At 44.1% G+C, this 20,240-nt stretch overlaps 1 protein-coding gene across 5 annotated transcripts in view; it reads right to left on the reverse strand.

Moving 5' to 3' along the window:
- The window catches only part of MXI1 (MAX interactor 1, dimerization protein), a 92,074-nt gene that overhangs the window by 16,605 nt on the left and 55,229 nt on the right, over nt 1-20,240 (reverse strand). The gene's annotated exons all lie outside the window — the stretch shown is intronic.

Consider the following 20,240-nt stretch of genomic DNA (forward strand, 5'->3'; position numbering starts at 1 on the left):
TTGGGCATTCTGACTGCAAGGAACGCAGGGCTGCATATTTCCTAGCCCGGTGTTTGAACTCGAGGTGTTAACACAGGTTCTCTGGGAGCAGAGAACCTTGGCCTATTTGTGCTTCCACCCCTTGTACTAAGAAAAGGAGGACTTGTGGCACCTTAGAGACTAACCAATTTATTTGAGCATGAGCATTTTTTTTTTTGCGAATACAGACTAACACGGCTGTTACTCTGAAACCCCTTGTACTATATTCTACAATAACAACCCCAAAACACCACAGTACTACTGGACTATTTTGTTTTGGACCATTATTACAGAACACTGTAGTTTGGTTTGTTTTTTTAAATATGGGAAACTGCTCAGAGAGCAATCTAGAAATATAACCCCACTCAGATACCACAGTAAAACCAGTTCTGTTTTCGCCCATTCTGTATTATGTATTCAGGAATTAACATTAGATTTATGGAACACAGTAAAAATTTTTTCCAGACTCTACATTAATGATTTATGTCTGAATTTGTAATCCCAATCAATAGCACAATGACATCAGACGATCAGTCTATACTCAAGGTATCCCAGTGCAAAAGGTTCTTGAAAGCCTTTACCAGGCCCGTTCAGACACAAAGGGACGGAATCTAAACTCAGTCCATCTGAATGCAGAAAAACAAATTAGTTTGGACGGTTCATTTACATTTTGTATTTGAAATTCACTATTGTTCGCGGTTTGAAAGGGATGGGGAGAGGAGTCTGTAATCATGCAATTATGTCACTGACAAGCAAGGATGATTAAGGGTAAAGGGGTCAGGGGTTTAGCTGATGAACTGTCAGTACAAGAGCAGCACCCACTAGCACCACTATAGTTATGGGTTTGTCACTGTTTCCATTATAAAAACCTCTTACAAAAGGGCTATAATTCAGCCGCAGTAGCTGCCTCAGGGCTGAAATTTGGGCTTTGGCTGAGAAATTTGTGTTTTTAATGAAATATTTATTAAGAGATTTGGTTTTAAAAGTGTCAAACATAAAAAAAAACCCAAACCATGTCAATGTCACCCTCCCACTCAGCTTTTTCTACAATGAAACCCGCTGGCATTTAATCCTTATTGCTGACTAAGAGCTTTCACTACTTGGGAAAACCAATTTCAGTTGACAGCCATTTCGTGTAGATAAACAGCTCTGGGCATGGTCAGCAACAGGTGCTCTGCTAATCACATTACAAGGACGTTTCGACCCAACGCTGAGCAAATCTGCAATGTAAGGATCAGGGGGACTTGAACCTGGGCCTGCAGGCAGCTCACGCTGCCACAAGTCTGGTAACCTGACCTGACTGTTTCCAGCGACCCACAACCCACAGAGGTTATACCACCACAGGAAGTTCCACCTCGAGCGATCTGACTGACAGTTGTCTTAGCAATCCCCGATTGGCTCCTTGACACCTATATAAGTCTATGGGGTGTACCAGGAAGTGTTCAGGCAATAATGTGGATCCCCAGATAGCGACCATGACAGCCCCATATCTCTGCCTCTGAGCTCCCGGTATTGACCTCGGCTCCAAATTGGATCTGGACTCCCGACTGACCCCTGGAATGCCAACACTGACCCTGATACCTGGTACTGACCCTCAGCCTGATTCCCGACCTTGTCTCTGGCTCTCACCCTCAGCTTTACTCTTGACTACAAGCCTGACCCTGACCGCGGACTTCTACACTCCCACCACTAGTCCTGCCTACCTTTCTCCAGGATCCTGACACGAACAGGTTGGGAAATAGACTTCTGTTTAGTTTGGCATCCGGAAATCTGAATTCTGATCTGAAGCTCCTGCAAACTAGCTCGTTGTTTGAGTCCACAAAACTGGGCTGGACATTTTGCAAGATACCAGCCTCTCAGGAGTCGTCAATCACTGCCACTGCCATTTCCTGTTACAGCTGGAAAAGCTCAGAATGGCCTCCCTCATAGCATTTCACCGCTGCACCAGAAAGGAAGGGTGGCTTTGTAACTAAGGCACTGGACTGGGACTCAGGGGAGACAGAGTTGATTTCTCCTTGCCTCCACTGTAGTGTTAGGTTGAGTTATCTACACTTGAATGAACTCCTCTCGAGTGAGCCTAGTTCGACTGAGAACGAACCCACTACAAAATGGCCCTGGAGCTGCAGAGTGATTGGATTAGCAGCAGGGAGTGTTTGCATTAGCAGTACATAGTAGCCATGTCCCCACTGCAGTACTAGCTCCAACATAAGCAGCATTTGAGCTTCAATCCATCCCCCCCAACGGGCGAGGTAAGTTGAGGTTAAAGCACCAATGAGAGATGTGCGTGTGTGGATGGGAATCAGGTTAGGGGCAACACTGAAGTTAGACCTCAAGCTATCAAGGCAGTGAAGACAGGTCTCTCTGTGCTTTCCCACAGGGATAATAATACTTCCTTTCTCCCATCCTTTACTCATCTTTATCTATTTGGATTGTAAACTCTTCTGGGCATGGACTATGGGCTAGTCTACACATCAAAGACCTATACCAACAAAGGCCCCTCATGGGGATACAGATTATACCAGCAAAAGGAGTTATTTTGCCGTTATAGGTAAACTACCTCCGCAAACAACATAACTATACCAACAAAATGGCTCCTTTATTGGCATACACTGCAGCTACGTGGAGTATAGGGGGAGGGCATGCCGACATAGCTATGCAGGAAAACCTTGGTAGTTTATATCCAGCCTCTCTCCCCCATGTCTCTGTACAGAGCCTAGCAAAAATGGGCCCCAATCTTGGTTGGGACTATATGTGGAGTTATCAAAATTGAGGTAACACCAACTGCTACCACTTCTGGTTCCATTCCTAACAGAAACCTGAGGTCACTGTCCCAGAACAAGGATGATTCTCGATCAGAGGTGGGCAAACTATAGCCCGTGGGACCGTCTGGCCCGGCCCTTGATCTTCTGGCTGGGGAGGCTAGTCCCTGGCCCCTCCCCCACAGCCTCAGCAAGCCGCGCTGCCAGCGCGGGAGGGGGCTGCACTGCAGGGGCACGGGAGAGCAGGAAGGGAGGCTCACCTACAACCTCAGGGGAGCAGGTGGGCTGCGGGGGTGATGGGAATGCGGCCAACGCGGGCGGAGGACTCAGGAGGAGCACCAGGCGGCCCTGCGGCCAGCCGGAGAGAAGTGGAGCTTTGAAGGGGAAACCGCTGCTTCTCTCTGGCTGCACGGCTGCCCCTGCTCCTCCTGAGCCCTCTGCCCATGTTCGCAGGGCTACATTCTGAAAGGGGCTTTAGAGGGGGTTGGATAGGGGGTGGAGTCCCGGGGGGGCCTGTCAAGGGGCAGGGGGTCCCAGGAGGGGACAGTCAGGGGACAAGGAGTAGGGGAGGTTGGATGGGTCAGAGGTTCTGAGGGGGGCAGTCAGGGGGCAGGAAGTGGGAGGGGGCGGATAGGTTTAGGGTTTGGAGAGGCACAGCCTTCCCTACCCAGCCCTCCATAGAGTTCTGGAACCCCGATGTAGCCTTCAGGCCAAAAAGTTTGCCCACCCCTATTCTTGATGGTTTACCCACCACAGCTTAGCACACACAGCTGGACCTGTCCAGGTTGCCACACAAACTCTGTGGTATGCATCATTCCTTACCATTCCTGGGGAGGTTTGTGTTCTAAACCTCACTTTTTTTTTTTTTTTTTTTTTAATTGCTAGGGTGAACCTAGGAAAACACTGTAGAACTGTTCTAGGAACCAGTGATGAGTGCAGACACACAAACTTAGAACATGTACCAGGCGACTGCCTCAGTACCAAAGACCCCTAATGGTTGGGAACAGGATATTAATGTTTGGCTTCTCAATAACCAGTGAATTTCAGGAGCTCTCAAACAGGCCTTGGCATGATATACCATGGCTGTTAGTAGGGGGAAAAAAGAATTACACACAAAATTAAGCAATGTAAAAAAATCTCAAAGCCATGGACACTGAGATGTCGACTTTTTCATTTCTTTCTGCCCAAGAACAGTGGAACACAAATGAAAGCAGCTGCTGTTTGGAGATCTTTACAAGGTCTTATGTGGGAGAAAGCAGTCTGAGGACCTGTCCACATGAAAAAAGTTACACTTGGATAATGTAGAGAGTGCCAATGTAAAGCAACCGAGTCAAACTGGTGCAAAAGGTTCATAAGGCTTTTTAAAATTGGCTTCTTCTGGTTTAACTTGAGTCAGTTAGGAACAGGTTTAACTGAACTCTTATATTTATATTTAACTCTGGCCTGGTCGACCCACAGGTTTTGTACCAGTAGAACTGAAAGTTAAACCAGTACAACTCCTAGTATAGATGCATGTATACTGGTAAGAAGGTGTTAATACCAGCATAGTTTATTCCCCTCTTTCCTATGGGAACAGTAATCTTGGTGTAAAGCACCAAAATACAGATAGGTTTCAGAGTAACAGCCGTGTTAGTCTGTATTCGCAAAAAGAAAAGGAGGACTTGTGGCACCTTAGAGACTAACCAATTTATTTGAGCATGAGCTTTCGTGAGCTACAGCATCCGATGAAGTGAGCTGTAGCTCACGAAAGCTCATGCTCAAATAAATTGGTTAGTCTCTAAGGTGCCACAAGTACTCCTTTTTTTTTTTTTTTTTGAAAATACAGATATTGCTGCATCACATGAGTCGGTTGCACTGTACACTAGCACAGTTAAAGCACTAGAGTTTGCGTATGTGGACAAGGCCTCAATCAATTTAAAACTGATTTAAGTTACACTGTGCAGCTGCCCCATGTAGACAAGCCCTTAGTCTCAACAGACCAATTGTTCCCACTTCTGGAGGGAGAGGGCCCCTTTTTTCAACCAAGTATTTACCACTCCAGCCCACCTCTTCTAGCCCAGCACATTTTAATGGGGTTTAAAGTACGTGTCTGTTTTTTCTCACCAAATATCTTGCATTTCAGCTTTCAAATGTTGGCAGGTGCATAACCTCTTAAGTATTTTTGGCTTCTGTGGGCTGAAGTCAAGCTGATCACTGATGTTAATTAAGCCACAAAGTGTGAAAGCAGCTCTGATTCATTGATGGGAGGCTAAATGTCACACAGAAATCAACTTCTATCAAAGCCCAACTTTTATCAAAGCAGGAAACTGACCAGCTGAGCTAAAATTCCTTGGCAAACAGAGTTTACAGGTGTCACTGGCCAATCTACAGTCCCTTAACAAAAAGTCCTGGCGTTTTACCTTGGCAGTTATAATCCCATAGTCTAGACAAAGTTATGCGTCTCCTTCCCCTTAATCTACCTGGTGCTTTACTGTAAGGTGGCTTTAACATAGCTTCAGGCTCCCTGGCACTTAGTGAAAATACCAGCACTGTCCAAACTTCATACAAGAAAGCCACACGACTTTCCATTTAGACCACTGGATCATGCTAATTACTGGAAAAAAAAGGTCTAGAAGCATGATAGTTTTATAAAGGGAGAATTAATTTACAATCAGAGGGAAAGGGGCCCCCATTCCAGCTCCCTCGAATCCTTAGGGCATTAGAAGACGGAGATAAATCAGCTTTCAGGGACTGCCAGTTTCAAAGTAGATCTGAGCACATGTGCACTCGTTGCAGGAGTGACAAGTAAAAGTGGAGAAGTGGGGACAGGATGGGCAGAATCTTCATAGTCACTCCCATCCCTAGGAAGGAAAGATGCTTCAGAAAACAGGGCTACCACAAAGGTTTCTACTCCCTGAGCATGAAAAGTGATAATAGACATGCCAAAGCCCTGACCTTGTGCCAGGATGAATGCATGAGTATGTGAAGACGGGGGCTTTCTACTCTTCCTTAACCAGCTGGCTGTTTCCCCTTCATTCCGGTCTATTCTGGGGGACACAGGGAGGCCCACAGGGTGCAATTGTTTGTCTCACACAGGGACAACCAGCAGATTGTTTGGATTTGTCTGGCTGGACAAACCACGACTCCTGGGAAGCAGGAGCTGAGTGCTGGGAGGATGGAGGGCTGAGGAACTTGGAGCCTCACATGCTTCTTTGCTTGGCCCAGAAAAAGCACAGGGCAACGTTGCAGCTTACTTTGCAGGCTGGAAACACTGGCCTGGTTAGAGCTACAGCCCACAGAGGTTTTTGGAGGGGGGTGTGTGGGGGGGGGGGTGAGAAAACCTGGATTAGTGCTGGAAATGACCCACCTTGATTATCATGCGCATTATAAAGAGAGGTTTCAAAGAGGGATGGGCTATTACTAGCAGGAGTTTGTATGTGTGTGGGGGGGGGGGGGGGGGGGAGGGTGAGAAAACCTGGATTTGTGCTGGAAATGGCTCTACTTGATGATCACTTTAGATAAGCTGTTACCAGCAGGAGAGTGGGGTGGGAGGAAGTTTTGTTTCATGGTCTCTGTGTGTATATAATGTCTTCTGCAGTTTCCACGATATGCTATGCATCCGATGAAGTGAGCTGTAGCTCACGAAAGCTCATGCTCAAATAACTGGTTAGTCTCTAAGGTGCCACAAGTACTCCTTTTCTTTTTACGAATACAGACTAACACGGCTGTTACTCTGAAGCCCACAGAGGGGGGCTGTTTGCCTTAGCTTTTCCCTTTCAATATGTTGGGTCAAATTCAGCCCTGCCAGAAGATAGTTCAACTCCACTAAATTCAACAAACTCTACCGTTGCTGTATTCAGAGGAGCTGCACCCGACTACATCAGGGCTGAAGCTGGCCCGTTGTGGTCCTCTTGTGCAACTGTTACGTGTAAAGAAAGCTAATAATGGAATAGCTGGGGCTCAAGTATCAAAAGCCTGGCCTGTCAGGCTGCAGCCCTGGGCTGGGATGTGCTGCTGGAGTGGGAATGCCAGAGTCAGAGGATAGTGCCTTTCTCAGACTCATTAAGAGTGAAATTCACCCTGGCTGTAGAGAGACTGGCACAGAAAGGATTCTCTCTCCCCACTGCCAGTGGGGAGATCTACAATAGCCCCGAACTGTCCAGTGCAGAGATTTCTGGATAGGAGGAGGAAGAGGGGCCAAGGAACAAATTCAGTAAAGCTCCAAAGCCCTGCATATATGTTACTGGAGCCTACTGGGGGGAGTATTAACGACAGAGGGGCTGCAATGGGTAGCGGTGTGCATGCGCACGTATTCCCATTCCTTTCCCCCCTCGTTAAGTGGCTTTCACAAAGGCAGGGAGAGTTTCACCCTCAAGGCTGATTGGATTTGGATTGGTACTTCACCCCTCCTTCTCCAAGCTCTAAACCCTCAGGGTAAGTCCCCACCCCCTGCTTTGCTGACGAGTCAGCCCGCATTCTAAGCGGCCCCCTCCAGACGCAAAGAGAGCGTTCGCCTGTCTGCTGAGGGCTGTAATTTCAGAGCCTGCTCTTTGCAGTTACCAATGACATCACTGTCTCTGATTATATAAAGCTCTGGTGGGAAGCATATATTTATGTGTTTGCTTCATAGCTTCAGTCATCCTGCTGTACAATAGGTGTCCAAGTCCTGCCACGAGAACTGCTCTGCCATTCCTCCCTCCTCCCCTGACCCAAACCACAGTGTGGGAGAGAGGTTTAGGGACACAAATCTCCAGGTTTCAGGGGATGGGGGTATTTGCTAATACCCTGAGGGGTGGGGGATAGAACTGGACAGACGGCGCTCTGCCCACAGCTTGAAAAGCCCCTCAGGGAAGGCCAGTGAAACCAGTTTGTCCCACACAAACAACTGGGGGACTGAGGGCCAAACACAAGGGCACACCCCATTCCGCCCTATACCCAGAGAGTTGGCAGCCAGGATGGGAAATACTCTTGTTATTCACCTTCACCCTGCCTCAGCTCTGTGCACGCACACAGAAGAGCACATAGGCACTAGAAAACAATCCTCCTTCCCCACAGGTGCGCTACAAGTCTGCTGAGACATGGCCCATGGCCCTGCCCTTACAGGGGTAAGCACAATGGCAGCATCCACTGCAAGGGCTTCCCTCCCGGGGAGCCAGAAGGGAACATTTCAAACGGACTAGTCATGGCAGACTCTTGGCAGGTATGGGGCAGGTGGATGACAGGTCAGGCTTGCCCCTGAATTTCACCTTGGAACCTGCAGAGGCAGCTTTCAGCCTGGTCTAAGCTAGTCAAAAATGGGCTGCAAGACAATCTTTTACTCGCAGCCCCTGTACAACTCCACCCACAAGAGCCAGGCCTGGACTTTTTACGTGAGGTCTTCAGCAGGGCTCTGGCAATAGCTTCCCCCTGGCGTGGCCTGGAAGCTGTAAGTACTGCAGATGCACCAGGTCAGATATCTATATCTATATTTCCTCCCATTTGGAAATCACTCTGAAAGCTACTGGACGCTATGAGGGCAGGTGCTTTAGAAACCCCAGAATGCACTGGTACGTGTGGACAGTTCCAACAAAACCAGAGTGTCGGTGCAGATGTGATATGGACAAGCAAGGCAATCTGCTATATCAGGCATCTACATCCCTGCGATGGGCTCCTGGAGTTGGGCCTGATTCAACTCCCAGTGAAGTCAACAAAAAGACTCTCCTTGAATTCCCTGGGAACCAGGTCAGGCCCTTACTGTAGATACACCCGCCTTTACTTGTGCACATTTTTCCTTTTCATTACGGGGGGCGGAGGGGGGGCTATACAGGATAGAAATGGATAAAATAAAATTACCCTCCACTGAGGCCCTGATCCTGCAAAGTAGTTAAGGACATGCTTAACTCTAAGTCCTCAGGCAGTATCATTGAAGTCAATGGGACTACTCATGCTTTAAGTTAAGCATATGAATTCTGTGCTTTGCTAAACCAGGGCCTGAACTCTTTCAATAAACAGAGAGACCTGGAAGAGGCTACAGGCAAACCTCCTTGGAAAAGCCACATCTCACTCATGGAAGGAAAGGAGCCAGCAAAGGAGTAACTTTCTAGAAAGCAAATTATTTCCAAAATGTTGGATTGCATTTTCTTTTTATAAGAATTAGACAACAGCGATAAGTGAAAAAGCCAATTTCCAGTTACCAGCAGATCCCTACCACCCTACTTCAACAAAGCACTTTAGTTCATTCTTCACATTAAGCACATGCTCAAGTCCTTTTGAGGCTGAATCAGGAGCCTGCTCCTTTAAAAAAAAAAAAAAAAAAAAAAAAAAAAAAAAGAGAAGGATCTCCGTGTGGAAGTGAAAAAATAATTTTATCCCCTCTCTTATCAAGGAGATGGTCTTATAAAGGTCTAATTTAACCATGAAATTCGAAACCAACAACTTTGCTTGAATTTCACTGTTAACAGCTTGTTTAAAAAATTCAAGAGAGAGATCACTGTTTAAAGAAAACAATTCCAGGAAAATGGAAGTGACCCTGTATCAATAATTCATCAGAAGACAATGATTTTGAGAAGAAGTAACGAGAAGCATATGCATAAACTGGGGAAGGGGGGAAATAGAGTTTCTTTCTGTAAACAATTCATAGGTCATATGTCTACTTATCTTTTATAGCCATCACATGACAATGTTTTTCCTCTACTCTTGCCTCTAACCCAGAAGAGAACTATCCCTCCCCCTATAGCCCCAACAACCTAACACCTATTGGCTGGTGCAGTTTCAGAGCTCCTCTTTATTGGATGCTTCATCCTTTAGCAGAGGAAAGAAGAAATCTAAGATTTTGCCAAGTAACTAAATCTGAAATTGAAGGCAGTCAAGTGCTGGGGCCTGTATTTTCTTTACTGCAGAGTGTTATGTAATTGCTCCAAGCCCTTGAGCCATGCACAGTAAAGCTGCCATGGCATACAGCCAGTTTTCAATAACTCCACACACACAATTCCACATGATGGCCGCTGGCACCTTACCCTACACTTGGTTTTTTTTTTTTTTTTTTTTTTAAAAGAGACACTCTGGTTCAGAAGCATATACTTAAAAACAAAACAAAAAATTCCTCACTTGTGTTACTAGATCTTTTAAACAAAAAGAAAAGATTAAAAATACCCTCATCTACTTCTCACTATTCACACTGACTGTTTATCTTCTGTGTTTCACTCAGACAGGGATGAGGAAGACAGACTTAGTCAATTTCACTTCTGTTTCAAGTCAGTTTCACTTGCCACTTCCCATGCATTAGGAACAGTGGTGCTATGTGTTTGGGTTGCAAACTCTCCAGGGGAGTGTGCAAATTGTTATATCTATATATAGATATCTATTTATCTGCTGGTCTAATGTTTTATAAAAGCTTTTTGTTGTACAAAAACAAAAACTAAACCCGACACAAATAAAGCATCTCCATAGGCCAAATTTTCAGCCTGGTCTTAACTAGACCTCATTTGCATGCACAAATAATCAATGTAGATGAGTATGTACCTGACTGTAACTGCATATCGGGGGCAAGGTAAAACTAAGTGCAAAAGAAGTGGCCAGTCTATGAAAGTCAGGCCTTGTGACTTTCCTCTTCTTTCTTAGAAGTAACATTAAGCCTACCAGGGAGATTACTATTTGTACAGGGCCCTGAGTTCAGTTAGGGCTTCCAGATATTACCGAAATACCAATAGTAATAACAATACTTAGTACATTTTAGGAAACAATGTACATTCTATCCATTGTAAACATATGGGACTATTTGACAGATCACTGAGATCAGCAAGATAGAAGCTGTCAATACAAGGGTCAATTCCATAGGTGTTTAGTTTCCTTAATTCCACAGCTGATACAGAATTTTTACAATGCCAGACACATAACAGCTTCAAAAAACAGAATCAGTTTCCTCCACGAAAAAGGAAAGTCCATTCAACTACTATAGAAGAGAGCAGCACCTAATACAAATCCTTACTATTCAAACCCCAGAGAGATGATTCAGAAACTTTTGGTATTTGGTCCAGCAGAGCTTCTTTCAGGGTTTGGCACCTGAAGCAGAAACTCTGCCCCTGGCCTCAACTTCAGTACCAGAAGGAGTCCCACACAGCCCCAAAGTGGCTGGGAAGGGGTCATGATCAGGCCAGGCAAAGAATTTGTATAATCGAACAGTTTCTATTGCCCTCTAATCAATCTTCTGCAGAGATAAACATCTCACTGACTTGAGTCTGGGAAGATCTACAAGTCCTTAGGAGTTGATAGATTCAAGAACAGACCATACAAATATTCTTGCTGTGTGTTTTGTTTTCAATTAACAACAAAATAAAAGATGAAATAGAATAAAACACACCAATAGCAGTCACAAACCATACATCCAGGTTTGTTCTCTCTATCTTTAAAATAGCTCATGCAGGTCTTTCCTCAACTCGGAGATCTGTCTGCTATACGGTTGCCAATTTTGGTTGGATGTATTTCTGGAGGTTTCATTCCTTATTCTTTAATTCCTAGAGACTCCAGGACAATCCTGGAGGGTTAGCAACTCTAGGTTGGTATTACGTTTTCATACTCATGTGACCATGTTTTTCAGGGTCCAAGACAAACCCCAGGGCAGACTTGAGTAGGGTACAAAAGTCTAGGAAGTTTATCAAGGCAATTCCCTACACTGCCCCTGGGCCTGGGTTTTCTGCAACAGTCTTATTACCCCCTTAAGCCTGTTCCAGACAGACCAGCAGTCCTCCACAGAGTAAATCAAAGAAACAGTCCCCAAACCAAACTCAATAGTCTTGTGCCAGGCCTACCTTCCGCCGGAGGGCTCTGGCAATTTCTGCAAAGGTCTGGGATGGTCCTTCTCTCAGGGAGCAAAGGATAGGAAGTCTGTTTTCCTCCCTGGTCAGCCAGCTGCTGCCCCTTCATTACCTGAGTGGGCCCACAGCAACCTGTTAACCCTTGCTGGCTCAGCATGGGGTTGGTATGCCCCATCACAATCCTGAAGAGACTTCCTATCATGCCCTGTTCTTCTAGGGGTATGCACTCCTCACTCTGCAGAATCAGAGAAGAAGGGGAAGACCTGACAATTCCTCCAACCCTGCATGGTGAATGCCACTGAAAAACAGATGTGCCTTTTCTCCAGACAGGTAGCTCCAGGACGAACATGGAGAGATACATTTTGCACACGGGTTCTATTGTTTGGGTGCACAGGTGAATATACCGAGGCCCGATCCAGGCTGGCACACACATGTGGGGCCCTGTTCAGGTGGCATGATTCAAGGCCAAACCACTATAGATGCAGTCATGAACACGCACAGGCTACCTTCTGCAAACATGGTCCACACAGTACTACACCAACCTCAGATGGCACCCATATGTCTGAGATCAAAGTCTGCTTTGCTCTCTGGGTTGAGCCTGTGCTGCATTCCTCCTAGCTCTGCTGAGGAGACAGCACCAGGGCAAGGAGCAGCACGCTTCAGTGGACAGGCGTCAGGAGACCTGGCTTCCATTTGCAGCTCTACCACTGACCCACTGGGTGATTTGGGCAAGTCACTTCACCTCCCGGCATTTCTGTTTCCATCCCACACTTTGTCTGTCCTGTCTATTTGACTGGAAACTCTTCAAGGTAGGGTTTGACTCTTACCATGTGTGCATGCAGTGCCTAGATCTTAGTAGAGGCCTCTCAGTTCTCGTATAGAACAACAGCACTACCAATCCCAACTGTTCAAAAATTATGAGTCAGGACCCAAAAGCCAAGATATTAGCTTAAAGAACATGAGACTGTTTTCAAACACATTTAGGGATATTTTTATTCGCCTTGTGGATTCTGAGCTTTTAAGTTGGCTACATAATTTCAAGCTTTTCTTCACAACCAAGAAGATCTGACACTTAAATAAAAGCTGAAATTCTCATGCAATCTCACGATTCCAGCAGCTGAGGCTTGCAGAAAATACACCCAAAAAAATTGGAAGACTCATAATAAACTCACAAGATGTGGCAAAAATGATATAAGTAATAAAGGACAATCCTAAAGTGAGGTGCCCTATCCCAGGATAAATCTCTCTAGTTGCAGCAATATGACCACTGATGCTTTTTCACCCTACTTGATTTCTCTTTAGAAACAACAATGTGAAACTTAAATTTAGTTTCAACTCACTAGAGAAGGCAAGGTATTTTTGCACATTTCACAAACAGAAGGTGAATAGCTCAGTGCAAGTGGGCATCTAGAAAGAGAAGAATCAAAGAAGTTAGTGACTTAAAAAAAGCACTTTTTTCTATTCAGTTCTAATATAAAATTGTTAATGCTTTGTGTTAGAGATGTATGAATAACGGATTTTTAGGTTCACTGACCATTCAAAAAAATTGAAAATAAAATTTGTTTTGACCATTTAAAAACCTTAATTAATTTTATTAAAAAACAAAAGGACATTTTGAAAGCAAAATATTGTTTCAAATAAAAAAAACCCCAAAACCTGATTTTTTTTTTCTGATTTGCATTTAGATTTTTTTTTTTTGACCAAATTCAATGAAACTGACATGAAGTTTGGAAATGTTTCAGGGTCACCAAATCTTACATTTTTTGCTGAAAATTTTTGCCTAGCTGTAGGTTTCAGTTTCTCTCCCCCCTGTCCACACAGAGCGTTTCCTCTTCTCTTTGGACGCAGTGGAATTTGAACATCCCTGGAAAGCTTTGGAGAGAAACAGCACATTATAGTGGACATTCTGGAGTGGAGTCTATTAATACCATAGCTAAAAGTTTTCCAAAAATTGTATATTGAGGGTCTACTAATAATGATCTTGGCCTTTAGCCGCAAAGTGTTTTAATCACTGATTCTGATTAACTGAACTTTAGTGTACTGTGGTGTTGTGCTATACATGATGTTACATGCCAAATTCCTTTTAGGCTCAACTACCCATTACAGTATCCTAAACCCTATAGTAATCATTGGCTCTAAATGCTCACTACATCACATTCTTTTTCTAACCAGAAAACAAGGTCTAGTTCCTGCTGGTATGGTTACATATTGGTAAATCCTAGACAAGACAATGTGGCACTAATCCTTGGTCATGCACTCCTCTGATAATGCAAACATTTTCCAGCGAGGTACTGGGACTATGATACAGTTATATTCAGGTATTTGGCTGGTTTACATGCTGTAGAGGTCTTTATCCTTAAAAAACAAACCACCTTGCAAAGCAAGCATTAAAAGGCAATGTGGAGGCTAACCACTTTAATTACAAAGCCAAGATTAGATTAATAAAATTCTGCCTTTAAGTTAAAAATAGAGGAGTACTCTTTAAATATCCAACTCTGTTTTATGCCCTAATTCTTGCTAATCCCATTATAATCACCCTCCTCAGAATGCACCCAGTGCTGCTAGTTGCAAAGCATGACCCTCACAAATGGCAGGAATTTACACCTCTGTTTCACCAGCTGTTCAGCAAGGCATCTGTGCAAGTCTACAGAACGCTGCCAAATCTGAGCAAAGATGAACAACTGACATTCATTAACAAACCATTCTGTCACCTCTGGGCATGCAACTTTACTGCTCAATGAGGTCTCAAAAGTGACAGTGGCCAAGATTTTCAGAAGCAGCTAGTGATTTTGGGTGCCTGATCGGAGAGCCTTTAAAGAGACCTGATTTTCAGATAGTGCTGAGCCCCAGCCCTCTGCAAATCAGGCTCCTTTAAGGTGTCTCAAGTTGGGGCCCCAAAAATGGAGGCACCTAGAATCACTAGTTACTTCTGAAAATCTTGGGTGATGAGCTCTGTGGAGTGACGTGCCAATTTGGGTAAGGAAGAGGCCACCAGTTTGGTACAACCAGCAGTCTCTTTGAAAGGGGCTGAGGACTGCTAGGAGTAAGCATGTTGCCCCTCAGAACTGAAACACATTTTTACTGGTGATCAGTGGAGAGGCTCGAACAGCACCTGTGTGTATCATAACTGATTCAAGTCAATGTTATTAGTCACTTTCCGGAGCACACTTACTCAGCCATACTAAAAAAGCCCAAACATTGCAAAATCTTCTACAAAACCAACAACACTTCTCGGCTTACTTATCGTCCTCTATTCTCATAGTATTCTCACACGCAGTTTTTGTAGTTAGAGTCTAATTTTCTTAGAATTATCATCAAATTGATCCTGGCGTTTTGTGCATAGACATCCAGAAAACACACTCTACACATGCCAGAAGCAAAGAACACACAATACAGACATTATTTCAGACTTTTAAAATAATGTTATTGTTAAAATCAATTTAAGCAGCAAGGACGTGCTCTCTAACAGATATGTGACTGCTGATGAAAGAATAAAGGCCATCAGCCAATTATTTGGGACAATATATTTCCTGTTTTGTAAATTACAGGTAAGGAATATGCAGAGTATCACAGTTATATAATGCCCTTATATTAAGAGTCACTGTCTGTCATATACACAAGCACGTCCAAAAAAAGTTGTGCTATTCTCTGAATTACAAAGCTAATCTACTACTTCGAAAGCCAAGATGTTGTTAATGCTCATTAATATGAGACTCAAGATTTACCACTTCTTTTATGAAACCATATTTGTTCATCTTCAAATGGGGGTGAAAAAAAATCACAATTCTTTGATCAAAATAACTCTACTGGGAATCCCCTCTTCAAAGTTCTTTTCAACTTTCTCTTACGGTACTTGTTGACTATCGGTCTCGTGCCAGTATTTAGTCTTAGATGGAGTTTACCACCAGCTTTGGGCTGCATTCCCAAGAAACCTGACTCCAAGGAGACCTGGTCCCGGCGCACCAGGATCGCTACCGGCCTCAAACCGTCCACAGACCCCACCCGTTTACCTCTTAATGGTTTCACGCCCTCTTGAACTCTATTGGGAATGTTTGTTTACACCAGTAGTTCTCAAACTGTGGGTCGGGACCACAAAGTGGGTCGCAACTCCGTTTTAATGGGGTTGCCAGGGCTGGCGTTAGACTTGCTGGGGCCTGGGGCCAAAGCCTGAGGGCTTTAGCCCTGGGTGGTGGGGCTCAGGTTACAGGCCCCCTGCCTGGGGCTGAAGCCGTGGGGCTTCGGCTTTGACACACACTCCCCAGCCTGGGGCATGAGGCTCGGACTTTGGCTTTGTTTCCCCCCTCCTGTGGTGGTGGGGGCTTGGGCAGGCTCATGCTTCAGCCCCGCTCCTAGGATCATGTAGTAAATTTTGTTGTCAGAAGGGGGTCGAAGTGTAATGACATTTGAGAATCCCTGGTTTACACATAGGGTTTTATACCACAAGGAAAGCATGTGCTCTTAATCTAACAGCTCTTCACACTGTCAGAAATATTTAGGTAGCCATCAAATATCAACTGTACCATCCAGCTGCAGAGGGCATGCATCTGGAACAGACGAAGCAGTGCATGTAATCTAATCTTGTAGCTGTAAGCCATCCCAGAAAAAAAAAAAAAAAAAAAAAGGTTACCAATTAAGAGAAAAGCACCATAAATATAGCAAATGTGTGGTTGAAAAACAGCACTGTAATTGGGCAAAGGGATTTAAAAAGACCTTAATACCATTATCTCCTATTAGCTATAAATTTTTGTAGATGAATTAAATCAATGAAATAATACTGATACTGTATTTAAAAAGTCTGAAAATTCCTCACACTGGGTGCCATGTTCAGTGCTGATGTAAGTTACTGTGCATATTACACAACAGTGGATGCCAAACAGACGAAAAGACATATCAGTGGCAAAGCAGTGTACATCGCACCACTTTGGCGCTAGATTCTGATCTCATGTACAAGTGTGTAAAGCCTTTGATAGAAACCCCTGTGACTGAGAACATAATCTGGCCCACTGGATCCAAAAATGCACATTACTTATTTGTTATTCCGTGGGGCCAGTTTCAGATCTGAGTGCTGGTGCAATGGGATCAGTACTCCAAAGAGCTAAATTTGCCACCAAGAGAGTCTGGAACTATGTGGATCTAAGTAAAGCTCTCTCTTATTTTACACCAGTCTTCTCTTGCACCTTTGACCTGCCAAGGGAATAGCATTAAGTCTGCCTCCTACCATTGCTCCAACCTCAGAACAATGGAAATGCGTGAAACTGACCATCTGGGAATCATTTTCTTGGGCAACAAGCAAAGAAAATGTACCGATGGGAAGTGAAAATCAGCTGTGTTGACTTTGTTTTTTCAGCTCAACTGGAAGCTCCACAATCCTTCCCATATGATTCAAGGAGTCATTTTATTAAGAACAGATTCTTGCTAGTTGAACCCTAGATCTGCTGTATAAGGTTACTCAAGGCCCTTGTCTCAGGAAGCGATAGAGTGAAAGGCCACGGTTCTAATTTCCAAAGAACAAGGACAGCTGTAGTCCACACCACTAACATTTGTGGGAGGATTAGCTGCCACGTGCTCAGTACCCATCCTGCAATGGAAGGATCAGGATTCAATCTGGGAATAAATCAGGAAACAATTTTGGGAAGAAAAAAAATAAATAAAAAGGGAGCTGTAACATGTAGTCCTTAAGTCTGTTTCTACTTGTTCAGTATCAAACTCTGGGGTAGAACTTATCAAACAAAGCCACATAAGTTACAACTACAGAACTATCTTCAGTAATACAGCATTACATATTACACACACCCTGTAAAAGTAAAGCACTGGCAAAGCACATTACATACTTCCGTACTGCTCAGGGGAACCTCCTAGTAGTGTTGTTAATTTGGAACACGAAAATACACTATCATTTCCATGCACTGCTTACACTACACCCACTCCCTGCATGTATCTCAACTAAATCTCTCTCTTTTTTTTTTTAATAAAAGAAGCCATTAAGGAATTTTGATTGGAAGTCATCCAGTCAGGAATGGCTTGTCATTCAGTTAAATGTGAGGCTTACTATCATGAAAAACAAAAACTAATCTCCGAGTGCAGACTGATAGCCTTTCCCAGCAAAAGTCTGACCCGTTTTGCTGCATTCTGATGTGTTTTTAGGCCATGTAAAGTGACAACTCCAAAGAGCAGAATTTTCAGCTGACTGCATAGATAGGAAGGAAGCATAATCTAGTGGAATGGGCACTGGGTTCAATTCCCAGCTATGCCACAGACTGCCTATTGCACCTTGGACAAGTCACTTAACCTTTGTGTGCCTCAGTTCCCCATCTGTAAAATGCAGCTAATACGAATTCCCTACCTCACAACCATGTTGTGAAGCTTAATCCATTAATGTTTGTCAGATGCTCAGACAGTACAGTGATGGCGGCCATGTATAAAGCACTGAGAGAGATACATGGTTTGAAGTGTTAATTATTTCATTCAGTATTCACACATCAGGTTAATAACCAGCACTGAGTGTGCATGAGTTTTAATAAATCAAATCCAATTAACACTATAAAACTCACACATGGATAAAACCTCTGAAAAACCTCTTCTTGCAGGCTGTACTTAGGTGGAATATATACTGAAGTCCATGGGATCAGCCTGGACTGCACAATCAGGCTGATTTTGCTGATCCAGCAACCATAACTATTTACAGAGCTTTTCTTCTTTAAACTACCAGTCTTCCCTGCATTAATGCCAACCCCTCTTGTCCAAAAAATTATGAGTCATCCCCATCTCAAGTCATCAGATTGGCTTAAAGAGTCACATGGTTTTTAAAAATAATAAATGTGGGGATCTTTTTATTTTCCTTCTGGGTTTTGAATTTTTAAGTTACATTTGGATCATGTGTTTATGCTTTTCTCTGAAGCCATGAGAGCAAGAAACTTTTTTTCTTTTTAAAATATGAAAGCTGAGTTTCTCACTTAAGAATGCTTGAGTCCAGGCACTGGATCTTTAAGAAAAGCAGCAAATATCAGACTTAAGATAAATATGTGAGACTTGGCAACACTGACATTATCTTCATTTTAAATCCTTGAATTGTTTTAACAAATGCTCTTTATTTTATTCTTTAAAAACTGGCAAATCCAATCTGGCTACCCAGAATGACTTAGGGATGAGTCGCTAGGCAGCACTCGCTGGATAGCACATTCTAAACACCCAATGACTCTGGTGTGGAGGGTTTATGAAAATCCACTGCTTCCGCTTTGTGCGTTTTTAGAAAGCTTGCTGCTTTAGCAAGTGCTGATTATTCACAACCCTGCTCAACCCACAGCTTAAGCCCTCCTAGGCCCACAGCTTAAGCCCTCCCAAAACGCACAAACACTAAGGGTACGTCTTCACTCCCCACAGGATCGGTGGGCAGCGATCGATCCAGCAGGGACTGATTTATCACGTCTAGTCTAGACATGATAAATCGACCCCCGAGCGCTCTCCCATCGTCTCCTGTACTTCAGCGCCACGAGAGGCGCAGGCAGAGTCGACAGGGGAGGGGCAGCAGTCAACTCACCGCAGTGAAGACACCACGGTAAGTCGATCTAAGTACGTCGACTTCAACTACGCTATTCACATAGCTATTTCCCCCCCTACTGTTCCCCACACGTTCTTGTCAACTGCTGGAAATGGCCCACCTTGATTATCACTACAAAAGGTTCCCCCCGCCCCGCTCTCCTGCTTTTAATAGCTCACCTTACCTGATCACTCTCCTGACAGTGTGTATGGTAACACCCATTGTTTCATGTTCTCTGTATATATAAAATCTCCCCATTGTATTTTCCACTACATGCATCTGATGAAGTGAGCTGTAGCTCACAAAAGCTTATGCTCAAATAAATTTGTTAGTCTCTAAGGTGCCACAAGTCCTCCTTTTCTTTTTGCCGATACAGACTAACACAGCTGCTACTCTGATAGCTGAAGTTGCGTAACTTAGATCGATCTGCCCCCAGAGCGTAGACCATGGCTAAGTTTTCCCACAGATCACTAGGAAAAACTTTCCATCAACAAAGCCCCAACTTGAGTGTATGACTCAAGAGGACCTTATCAAGGCTTTGTGAAATCATATCACAGCAAACAGAGGCCGCCCAACCTCCCAGCTCCCTGAAATCCCTTTGCCGAAATGTATCCCCATATGTGCTTTATACAGCAAACATCAAGCCTGTAAGTTTCTTTTCCAAGCCAAGAAAAATTTAGAAAGGGTCACACTGGAGAGTACAGTCACTGAACGTTTCCTAAAAGGGTCATATTACCCAGATTATCCTACAGGGACAAACTGTTCTTCTGATCTGGTTTCCTACTTCTTCAGGCATCAAGGGAGGTGTGGGGAGGGAGAGGGGTGGATGTGTGTTTTGTGAAACATCTTCAGTGTCTAAAAGAACATTCACACTCATCCTTCAAAGGTAATTAAATTTGCTGAACATTCAGGCCTTTCCTCTTAAGGTACCAAAGACTCACGGAAGGTTGATTTTTAACCTGATAACAAGCAATGCTAAAGCCACTCTCTCACTGAACCATTGTGCAAACCTTAATAGTCCAGCTCAATCCAGAGCCTCCCTTTCTCTGTTTAGGATCTGCAAATGCTACAGAGGCAGCCTGCTGAGACTCTCCAAAGTAAAGGACAGTTTTGCATCACTCAGCTGTGACTCCACCAATTGATTGAGGGAGAGGC

This window comes from Chelonia mydas, chromosome 7 (assembly GCF_015237465.2).
Source record: "Chelonia mydas isolate rCheMyd1 chromosome 7, rCheMyd1.pri.v2, whole genome shotgun sequence".
Classification (NCBI taxonomy): domain Eukaryota; kingdom Metazoa; phylum Chordata; order Testudines; family Cheloniidae; genus Chelonia; species Chelonia mydas.